Source organism: Myotis nattereri (assembly GCF_964212035.1).
Source record: "Myotis nattereri genome assembly, chromosome: X".
Classification (NCBI taxonomy): domain Eukaryota; kingdom Metazoa; phylum Chordata; class Mammalia; order Chiroptera; family Vespertilionidae; genus Myotis; species Myotis nattereri.
The window spans coordinates 6,551,072-6,562,532 of NC_138078.1; positions in this window are offsets into that span (position 1 = coordinate 6,551,072).

The following is an 11,461-nucleotide window of genomic DNA, read 5'->3' on the forward strand; positions in this document are numbered from 1 at the left end:
GTGAGGAGTAACATAATCATTCTGGCACTGGCCTCCCTGCTTCTACTTTTGATTCCCTGAAGCTTTTTCTCTGCACAGCAGCCAGAGGGATACTCTTAAAATGTAAGAGCGCCCTGTTTGAGGAAAGCATCCAGGACAGTGATGGCGAACCTTTTGAGCTCGGCGTGTCAGCATTTTGAAAAACCCTAACTTAACTCTGGTGCCGTGTCACATATAGACATTTTTTGATATTTGCAACCATAGTAAAACAAAGATTTATATTTTTGATATTTATTTTATATATTTAAATGCCATTGAACAAAGAAAAATCAACCAAAAAAATGAGTTCGCGCGTCACTTCTGACACGCGTGTCACAGGTTCGCCATCACTGATCTAGGAGATGGTTTGGGGAAAAGGGTTTAAGGAGTGAAATAACCATTCTGTCTCTAGACTTTTCCAGCCGCTGTTCTACCCTAGATCATGAACTTGACATGCTGCCACCAGCCGGGTTTCCAGCCTCTGGTCAGCCTTGTGATCCACTATCCACATCGGCACGAGCTATTTCTCCCGATTAATAAAGGCTGTAGTCAAGGAGCATTCACTGACAGCAACCAGGGACCGCAGTTAATTCTGAACAGGTTTTTTTCAACAATTGGCAACTGAGTTTTCAGTCCCTGGTTTACTTATGCCCATAAAGGTGTGATTGCTTAATGTGTAACCTCACACGTTAGAAAACTCTGGACATAAAGAAGCCAGCAATATTTAACAGTTATTTAAAAAGTAGTAAATAAAGTTTAAAATACATGCAATTCAAAAACAAGTAAGAGCAAGTTTCACTCTTCGATTCCAATGTTCTCCAATAGTTTCCTGTCTCATTAAGGCAGTGTCTTTAGCAGAATGGACAAAGCCCAGTGGCACAAGCTGCCTGCTCTCCACCCATCCGTGTTCCCCTATACATCCGCTCCAGCCACACTGGCCTCCTTGCTATCCTTTCCATCTGCCAGTGAAGCTGCCTCAGGGCCTTTGCATTGGCCGTTTCACTTGCCTGAAAGGCTCTTCTCTCAGACACCAGCCTGGCTGCTCCCTCCCCATCTTTGCAAATACCAATCAGCTCCTTTTGTCTATATTTTGTGGAATTTATTTTGCATTTCACATATAAGTGAGATCATATGGTATTTGTCTTTCTCTGACTTCAGTTATCATAATGCCTTCAAGGTCCATCCATTCTGTTGCAAATGACAGGATTTCCTTCTTTTTGTGGCTGAATAATACAGTGGGGCCTTGACTTATGAGTTTAATTCGTTCCGAGACCGAGCTCGTGAAGGAGCTCATTAACTCAAATTACTCTATCAACTCAATGCAAAAAATCTGCGGAGAGACAGCTGGTATCTCAAAAAACTCCTTAGTCGAGACACTCGTAAGTCAAGGCCCCACTGTATTCCATTGTATGTTTATATGACTTTTTTTTTATTCATTCATCTGTTGATGGGCACATAGGTTTTTTTCCATGTTTTGACTGCTAAGCTCCTTAACATGTGGAACTAGATTCTGGCAGTTTTTAATCTCAACAAATGGAAGGTATACATGCACATACTTAGAAGTCAAATAATCCTGCAAGATTTAGGGTCAAAAAAAGCCATAGGCCATACCCCATCATGCCATACTGGATTGCACTTCCCAGAGACCACTATTTTCAGGTGATAAGTACAGTGGGGCCTTGGCTTACGAGAGTCCCTACTAACGAGTTTTTTGAGATACCAGCTGTCTCTCCGCCAATTTTTTGCATTGAGTTGATAGAGTAATTTGAGTTAATGAGCTCCTTAACGAGCTCGGTCTCGGAACGAATTCAACTCGCAAGTCAAGGCCCCACTGTACTATGGGGAAAATAAAGGCAGCAGAAGAGTTAATGAGTGCCTTCCTGGTGGAGGGAGTGTCATTTAAAATAGAACATTGAGAAGGTGGAATGTGAATAAGAGTCATAGCGCCCTCGGTGTCCGGATCTGTCTCTTGCTTCAACAGCGTTTGGATAGAACAGACCCAGAAATACCCCTTCTTCCAGCCTCCAACCACTCTCCAGCATCTTATCCAGTCACCACCTTCAGAACCACCTTCTAGACTAGCCAACACACTGTTGTTTTTTCTACCTTAATTTTTTATTGCTGAACAATGATGAGCTCCGAAATTCGTCAGAATTATTCAATTGAGGTAAAGGCCCTGTCAAGCGCCTAGCCAACCTGCATCTGCGGGCCTCCCACACCTACCTCTCTCTGGGCTTCTGTTTCCACCGTGACAATGTAGCTCTGGAGGGTGGGGGCCACTTCTTCCTCGAGTTGGCGGAGAAGAATCTCGAAGGCGCTGAGCATGTCTTAAAGTTGCAAAACCAGAGTGGTGGTCACATTCTCTCCAGGACGTGCTGAAGCCTTCCCAAGATCAGTGGGCAAAACTCAGGACACCATGGAAGCTGCCATGGCCTTGGAGAAGTAACTGAACCAGGCCCTTTGGGATCGGCAGGCCCTGGGTTCTACCTGCACAGACCCTCAGCTTCCCAGAGAACCACTTTCGGGTAAGCAGGTGAAACTCATTAAGAAGATGGCAGACACCTGACTCACCTCCACAGGCTGCAGGCCCCCAGGCTGGGCTGAGTATCTCTGAAAGGCTCACCATCAAGCTGACCAGGAGCCTGTGGAACCCGGAGGCCTTTGAGAGGCCCCTCTGCATTCCCCTGGTGTCTGGTTTTTGCCTGAGCCTCTCCCGGAAACTACTAGCCATTCTTTTAACCACCCTGGATCTCTCTCCCATTCATTGGACCAAATGAAACAATAAAGCTTTTTGCAGCAAAAATAAAAAATAAAGGAGGGAGAGAATGATTCCTGTGGCTACCTAGATCACAAGCTGTCTGGTTAGAGCCATGGTCAGCAAACTGTGGCTCACGAGCCACATGCGGCTCTTTGGCCCCTTGAGTGTGGCTCTTCCTAACCCTTAGGAGTACCCTAATTAAGTTAATAACAATGTACCTACCTATATAGTTTAAGTTTAAAAAATTTGGCTCTCAAAAGAAATTCAATTGTTGTACTGTTGATATTTGGCTCTGTTGACTAATGAGTCTGCCGACCACTGGGTTAGAGAAATGACAAATGCAAAATCCTGGGGGCAGACCACTGGGTTAGAGAAATGACAAATGCAAAATCCTGGGGGCAGCAGTGTGCTAGCTCTGGGACCACTGCTTCCCATTCTATTCATGCAGAGGAATCCCGTGATGCTCTTGGTAAAATGCAGATCCTGCCCTGGCCGGTGTTGCTCAGTGGTAGAACATCTGCCGAGCACTGAAGGGTCTCAGGTTTCGTTCCGGTCAAGAGCACGTGCCTGGGTTGCAGGTTCATTCCCCACCCCAGTCGGGGCTTTGCGGGGGGTGAGGGGGGGGAGGAAGGAGGAGTCAATCAATGTGTCTCTCTCACATTGATGTTTCTCTCTTTCTCTCCCCCACCCCCAATCCTGTCTGTCCCTTCCACTCTCTAAAAATCAATGGATTGGGTGAGAATTAACAAACAAACAAAAAAGCAAACAGACCTGCAGATACTGACTCAGGAGGACTGTGGTGGAATTCCAGACACTGTATTTCTAATGAGCTCCTAGTTGATGCTGATGTTGGTCTAGGGACCACTTTGCTGCTTTGAGTGAGGTATTACAGTTGGACCAACAAGGCTGGAGGAAAATGAGACAGTGGGCAAGTAAGTCAGAAAGATAACAGGGACAAGAACCAGGTCTTGCTATGCCTTAAGGCCACTGTAAGGACCTACGCTGTTATTCTGGGATGGGAGCAGAGTGATGTGATCTGGCTGGCTTATGTTATGTTTTAGAAGCATCTCTGTAGGTGCTGTGCTGAGAATAGATTGTAGGAGGGCAAAGGCAGTTAGGAAACCACTGAACAAATCCAGGTGAGAGAGGGTGGTGCTTTGGACATGGAGGCAGCAGCAGGAATGTGAGTAGGTAGTGCCAACTGGGTTTCTAATGGATTGGTTGGGGGCGTGAAAGAGGAGAGTTGCTTGAGCACCTGGGAGGATGGAGTTGCTATTTCTGCCCCATCTCTCACATCTATCTTCTCTCCAGTTCCACTGCCACTTCTCTAGTCAAGCTCCATTAATTCTCATTACTGTAGTCGCCTTTGAACAGATACTGCAAATGTCTTTTTGAAAAATGGCTTTGTTCAGTCCAGGCCTTTGTAAAGACCTTGCACTTGCTTAGAGTTCATAGTCCAGCAGGGAAGACCCTTCATAAAATGGCCCGTTCCCATACTTCTGTGTCATCACTCTCCTTCACGAACCCATTACTCTAGCCCGGGGCTTCACAACGTTCTCCCCATCACCATGTACACGCTATGGAGGATAAAAGCTGGGATATTTGCAAGTCCTGGCATGGCTGCCCTAACACCACCACGTTGTCTCCCATTCAGACACTTGAATTCACTTTTGTGGATTATACTTTAAGAAAGCAAACTATTTGCAAACCTTCCTTCTCTGTCCCTTTATTGTTATCACATGCTGACATTAGTGCTACTCAATGTAAAACCCATGAACCACAGCGTTAGCATCACCTGGGAGCTTAATAGTAAGGCAGCTTCATGAGCCACACCCCACAATATTGAATCTTATAACAGGGCCCAGGAATCTGTATTTTAACGAGCTCCCCAGGTAACTGTTACACATGCTAAAGTTTGAGATGTAGTGGATGACACCACACTCCAAATTGAACATCAGCACATCCCTATACCACATTTGAGCACAGCTCAACCCTGGCTGCACACTGGATTACCTGGAGAGCTTTACAAAAAACCCCAGCAGTTTCTGGGCCCCCACTACCAGCGATTTTGATTTAATTGGCTAGAGAAGGATCCAAGTGATTCTCATGTGTAGCCATGTTTGAGAACCGTGGGAGTCTGGTAGATGGATGTACATTGTTTCTCATATAAAACCATATATTCTGCCTTTTGCTAGTAGCTCTACCTGGAATGTGTCCATACCATCTGCATACTGCCAAATCTATGAATAGACTGAGCCCAAATACAGTTTCTCTTCAAACTTGTCTCTGATCCTTTTCTTTTCTGTTTCCTGAAGCCACATGTGTGGCTTCTATAACACCCATAGCCAAATAAGACTCCTAGATTGTTCTTTGTTAAAATGAGGCCTCCTTCAATGAAAATGTGTTTCTGAAACTGTGTCCTATGAAGTATTAGTATTCTATCATGTACTAATATCTATCTTTAAAAATATATTTTTAATTGATTTCAGAGAGGAAGGGAGAGGGAGAGAGAAAAACATCAATGATGATGCTGCAAACAATGGAAGAGGGTGGTTGCCCCCAATGCAAAGAGAAGACAGTTACCCTAAAGAGGCAATAAAAACATGCTGGATGGCAGAAAACCAAATGCCAATGACATCCCCTTCCGTGAGCTCAGTATGGAAATTAGCTCCCTTATTGTTCACACTCATGGCTCCTTGTCATTTAATTTCACATCACTTATCGCAATTTGCAGTGAAATAGTGATGTCTGAATTTAATTTTGTGACTGCACGGACCAATGAGGCTGCATGCTCAATATGCATGGCTCATATTAGGCTGATCATAATTGAATGGATTAATTTTCAGCCACTCCATTAAGAAACAGGATAGGGGTTGGGGAGGGAGGATGAGAGGAAGAACAAAGTAGAAAGGAAAAGGAGAAGGAAAAGAGGGCAGAAGAAAAAACACACATCAATGATGAGAGAGAATCCTTGATTGGCTGTCTCCTGCATGCCCCCCCCTGGGGATTGAGCCTGCAACCTGGGCATGCGCCCTGACTGGGAATCGAACCGAGACCTCCTGGTTCCTAGGTCAATGCTCAACCACTGAGCCACACCAGCCGGGCTGTACTACTACCTATTTTGTGGAACAACTGTTCCACAAAATAGAAATTGAGGCCAAAAAAATAGAAATTGAGGATTACACACCACATGATTTCTGCCCATCACTCTCCAGGTTTTTCTCCCAGCCCTCGACCATAGCTTCTCTATCTTTTTAAATTATTACATTTTCTTTCATGGAGCTGAAATTTATATAACACAAAAGTAACCATTTGAAAGTGAACAATTCAGTGGCATTTAGTACATTCGCAACGTTATATAACCACCACCTCTATATCCCAAAACATTTTCATCACCTTGAAAGGGAATCCTGAACCCATTAGCAGTCACTCCTATTTCCCACCCATCCCCCAGCCATTGGGCATGTTATTTTTCTTACTCTGAAACAATTTGCTCATCAGAAAATTTGACCACGCTTCATTGTGTTGGTAGGAGAAACAAAGCTGGTAACATGTACAAATTGTCCAGCACTATACACATTAGGTACCTAACACAGGTTGGATCCTTACTTCACTTACACTTCAGTCTTGCCATTCTGGTGTCTGAGGTGTCAGATTCTATAACATTCAAAAGAGTAAAAGGGGTTTTGTAAATTCTTTCTTTAGAAAAATAACTTATGTGGAACAAGTTACACATACATATAATGAGAAAAAAAATCAATATTAAATTTCTATTTTTATTTTAAAACTCTTTGTTTTAGAATTATTTTAGGTTTATAGAAACATTGTAAAGGTCGTATAGAGTTCCTGTATACTTTCACCATTTTCTCATATTGCTAACATTTGACATAACTATGACACATTTGTCAAAACTAAGAAATTAACACTGGCACATTCCTATTCAATGAAACTATGGACTTTATTTGGATTTCATCAGTTTTTTCACTAATATCCTGTTTCTGTTCCAGGATCCAATCCATGATCTCACATCGAAATTAGTCATCATGTCTCCTTATTCTCTTCTGTAACAATATCTGTCTTCCTTATCATGGCCTGGAGGATTTTATAGAGTACTGGTCAGCTGTTTTCTAGAATGTTCCTCCGTTCAGGTTTATCTGATGTTTCTCTCATGAGTAGACTGGGGTGATGGGTTCTGAGACTACGGGAAGTGAAGTGCCCTTCTCATCACATCAGATCACATCAGGTAGCACACTGTACCCACAGAATTTATCACTGGCGATGTTGACCTTGAGCACTTAAATGATGTGATGTCTGCCAGGTTTTTCCACTGAAAGTTATTTTCCCCTTTCTGTACTTTGGAAGTGAGTCACTCATTAGCTCCTACTCAGTGGGAGAGGGAGCACTATCTATAAATATTATTTGGAATTCTTGTGTAAGGAAAATTTGTCTCATCCCTATTTATTATTCAATTATTTATTAGCATGGACTCATGTATATTTCTCTTATACTTTGGGTTATAATCTGATACTACGTTATATAGTATATAGTTTGTTCAAATTGTTCCTGTTTGGCCACTGGGAGTTCTTTCAGATTGGTTCCTGTGTCCCTCTGACATCCCCCCCCTACACCCCCGGCCTGGCAGTACCTTAGCTTTTAAAAAAAATTTATTTTTATTGTTGAGGTATCTTAGCTTTTGATGTAAAATTTGGTTTTCTTTCCCTTCTATCCAGAGATTGCTTTAAGAGTCTTCACATTACAATGGTTTCTAGAATGTCAGGCCAAAGTCTACTTTTCTGTTCTTAGTTGACCTTTCTGTGGCAATACTATTAATCTCTTTCCTTCCAATTCCATTTCATTTTCTAAAAATATACTATGAAATTTTCAAACATAAGCAAAGCCAGAGAAAAGAGCATAATGAGTCTCCATGCATCCATGTCCTAATTTCAACAATTCTCAACATTTTGCTGATCTTGTTTCAACTGTCACTTCTCCCATGCTCTGCCCCTGGAATACTTTCAAGGAAATCCAAGACAGCATATGTATTCAGCTGTAAAGGATTCAGATAAGAACTTAAAAAAAAACATAACCACAAAACAATTATTACACCTAACAAATTTAATAACTCTTTACTATCCTCTAACACTCAGTCCATATTCAAATTCCCCCCAAATTTTTAATAATGAATTTTTTTCAAATTAGGATCCATACAAAGTTGACACATTACATCTTAGAACGGTTCCTCCCCCTGCTATCACCTCTTCTCCAACGCACACTTTTAAAAGTCCATTTGTTGAAGAAACTAGGTTTTCTGTCCTATCAAATTTCCCTCATTCTAGATTTGGCTGATTGTATCTTCAGTGTGTTTAAAATGTTAGTCTACTCCCTGAACTTCCTGTAAATTAGTACTTAGATGTAGAGTCTTAATTAGATTGTGTTATATATACACATATATATTTACAAAAATATTTGCAATATATTTGATATAGGCATATATATATATATATATATATATATATATATATGTATTTTTTTTTTGCAAAAATACTTTATTGGTGGTGATATCAACTTCCTAAGGCATCCCAGCAGGAGCCACATTGTCTGCTTGTCCCACTTACAATTTCCCCTTTCAAGATACCTCTAGCTCCTGGTTTTTCTCTTCTTTGTCTTTGTCATTTCTTCTCTGTTCCCATCACAGACTCTACTTGACGTCGTTGTTCTTCAGGGCCTATTGTCACTGGTCCATTCCTCCCAGTCTATATACGGTGCCCTTTTCCATATTCTTGTCTTTTTAATGCAGACCCTCTCCACTGAGTTCTAAACCCAAATATCCTGTGACTGGCAGGATGTCACTGGATGTCCTGTGAGCCCTTCAAACTCACCATGTTCCAAATAGAATTAATTATCTTTGTTCCCAAACCGGTTTCTCATTGTTTCCTTTACTTCAATAACTAGAACCACCATCCAAGACAGAAATCTGAGCCATCCTAGACTTTTTCTCGCCTGCCCCAAATCACCAACCCACGGAACGTCTATTTCAGCGATGGCGAACCTTTTGAGCTCGGCGTGTCAGCATTTTGAAAAACCCTAACTTAACTCTGGTGCCGTGTCACATATAGACATTTTTTGATCTTTGCAACCATAGTAAGACAAAGACTTATATTTTTGAAATTTATTTTATATATTTAAATGCCATTTAACAAAGAAAAATCAACCAAAAAAAATGAGTTCACGTGTCACCTCTGACACGCGTGTCATAGGTTCGCCATCACTGGTCTATTTCCTCAATATCACAAGCATATCCCCTCTTCTTCTTGCTGCTAATAATGTCAGTTCTAAAATTCAGACAAAAAATGCAAATGCATTATCCAGAGTCACACATTCCCAAGCAGTGCTAGGGCTAGAACCTAACCTGGTGCTTCAGCATGGAATGTACTGGAATCCTGCTGAGAGCTGTAAGTGGCTCCAGATTCTTTGTGATGCTTTGGATACAGTGTGCCTTACATATATTGACGTATGGCTGTAGAGACCGCGTTCAGCAGGGCGAAGCAGCTAAAAGTGGGGAGCTTAGGAGTCAGAATACCTGGGTTTGACAGCCACTTGCACCACTGACAGTAAACCCGATTCAGCTGGTTAATTTCTCTGTGCTTCAGGTTCCTAATCTACAAATGGGAATATTCCTTCACCCCTTTTCTGAAACCCCCAAAGCTCTAGAAACTAGAAGTTGTTCTTTTGTTGTTGTTGTTTTTTTTAAAAAAAATAATTTGGCAGCCAAATCTGACTTAACTGTAAGGATCTGATGACAATGCCTGACCTGAATAAAACTGAAAGCACAACAAAATCTGAATTCTGAAACATGCCTGACCTAGAGGTTTTGGAAAACAGGTTGTATACCTGTAATAGGTCATCATAGGTTGATTATGTAATAGGTCATCATAGGTTGATTACTAAAAAAATTAATATTTGAAAAGTAATTAGAAGAGTATGTGGCTCATAGTAAGCCCAATATAAGTGTCTGATAAAGCGAAACACAATATTTTGTGTCAGAATAGCTTGATGAATTTGGAGGCCTCTATCAAAACTGAGTTCCTACCATAGCTTTTCTGTTATATAAAAATTAAACATCAGAGACAGAAAATCCCCTTTTTTTGAATGGCACTCCAATTCCTTCCCTGCTCAGAACTATCCACTATTCTGAAGCTGGTGTATATGAATATTGTGCATGCAAGTTTCTTGATATTAGTACATATATGTGTCCACAGTATGTATTTTTTTTTTAAATCCTCACCGGAGGACACTTTTTACATTGATTTTCAGAGAAAGTGGAAGGGAGGGTGAAAGGGGGACAGATGGAGAGAAACATCAATGTGAGAGAGACACATCGATTGGTTGCCTCCCACTCGTGGGCGGGTCAAACCTGCAACTCAGGTACTTGACCTAGACTGGAATCAAACCGGTGACCCTTCTGTGTGAGAGCTGATGCTCTAACCACTGAGAACACTGGCCAGGGCCACAGTATATATTTTTTAAAAAACAACAAACAATAATCGGTCCCAAATGTCAATAGTGCTGAGGTTGAGAAGCCCTGCCCTCATCCCTCTCTTTCCTATGCTCCTGCAGCTCCTGCACGCATGCGTACAGCAGTGCACACATTGCATCTGTTATCACTGCACACCTGTCTGCTTCTCCTCCTAAAATGCAAGTTCCCTGAGGAAAGAGGCTATGGTTTGACTACCTGGAATGGAAAGGACTAAAAATATTTCCTGAATAAATGAATGAACACGTCACAGGTCTCTTCTATCACAATTTATCCAGGAGGCATATGGGAAGATGGACCAGTGGGAATGAGATGTAAGAAGCCAATGCATCCATCTGAAGAGCTGACAGGGAAACATGTCTCCATATTAGGAAGAAATTTCACACCCAGGATTTCCACTGGCTCTCTTTGGCATTTTTGTTGTTGTTGTTGTTAATCCTAACCTGAGGATATTTTTTTCCATTGATTTTTACAGAGTGGAATATTTTTTCCATTGATTTTTACAGAGTGGAAGGGAGTGAGGGAGGGAAGGAGGAAGGGAGGGAGGGAGGGAGGGAGGGAGGGAGAGAAAGAGAGAGAAAAAGAGAGAGAGAGAGAGAGAGAGAGAGAGAGAGAGAGATCGATCAACGTGAGAGAGACACATGGATCGGTTGCTTCCCACATATGCCAGGACCAGGCTGGGGATTGAACCTGCAACCCAGGTACCTGCTGTTGACCAGGAATTGAGCCAGAGACCCTTCAGTGAGCAGGCTGATGCTCTAACCACTTAACACACCAGCCAGGGCTCTTTGGCAATTTTTAAAGACAGAGAATAAATAAGTGTCAACATGTATTGAGTATTTACCGTGCAGCCAGCACTATGTTTTCCAAGTACTAACTCAATGCGGTCCTCACAAGGACTCCATGTGGGGGAGTTAACACCCACTTGAAGAGGAGGAACATGAAGCACTGAGAGGTGAAAGGAACTGGGTCTGCAGTCACAAAGCCAGCAGGGGTGGCACTGGGATGGTGGTTTCTTCAGGGAAAGGAAGGAGAGTCCTTTGTAAAGAGAAACATTTCACTTTTAAATAGCTAAGAGCCTGCTGCCAATAGAATTAGTCTGTATTTGTGCCCGAGTTACATCCATTTTCTATTTAGGCTTACGAGTTTAA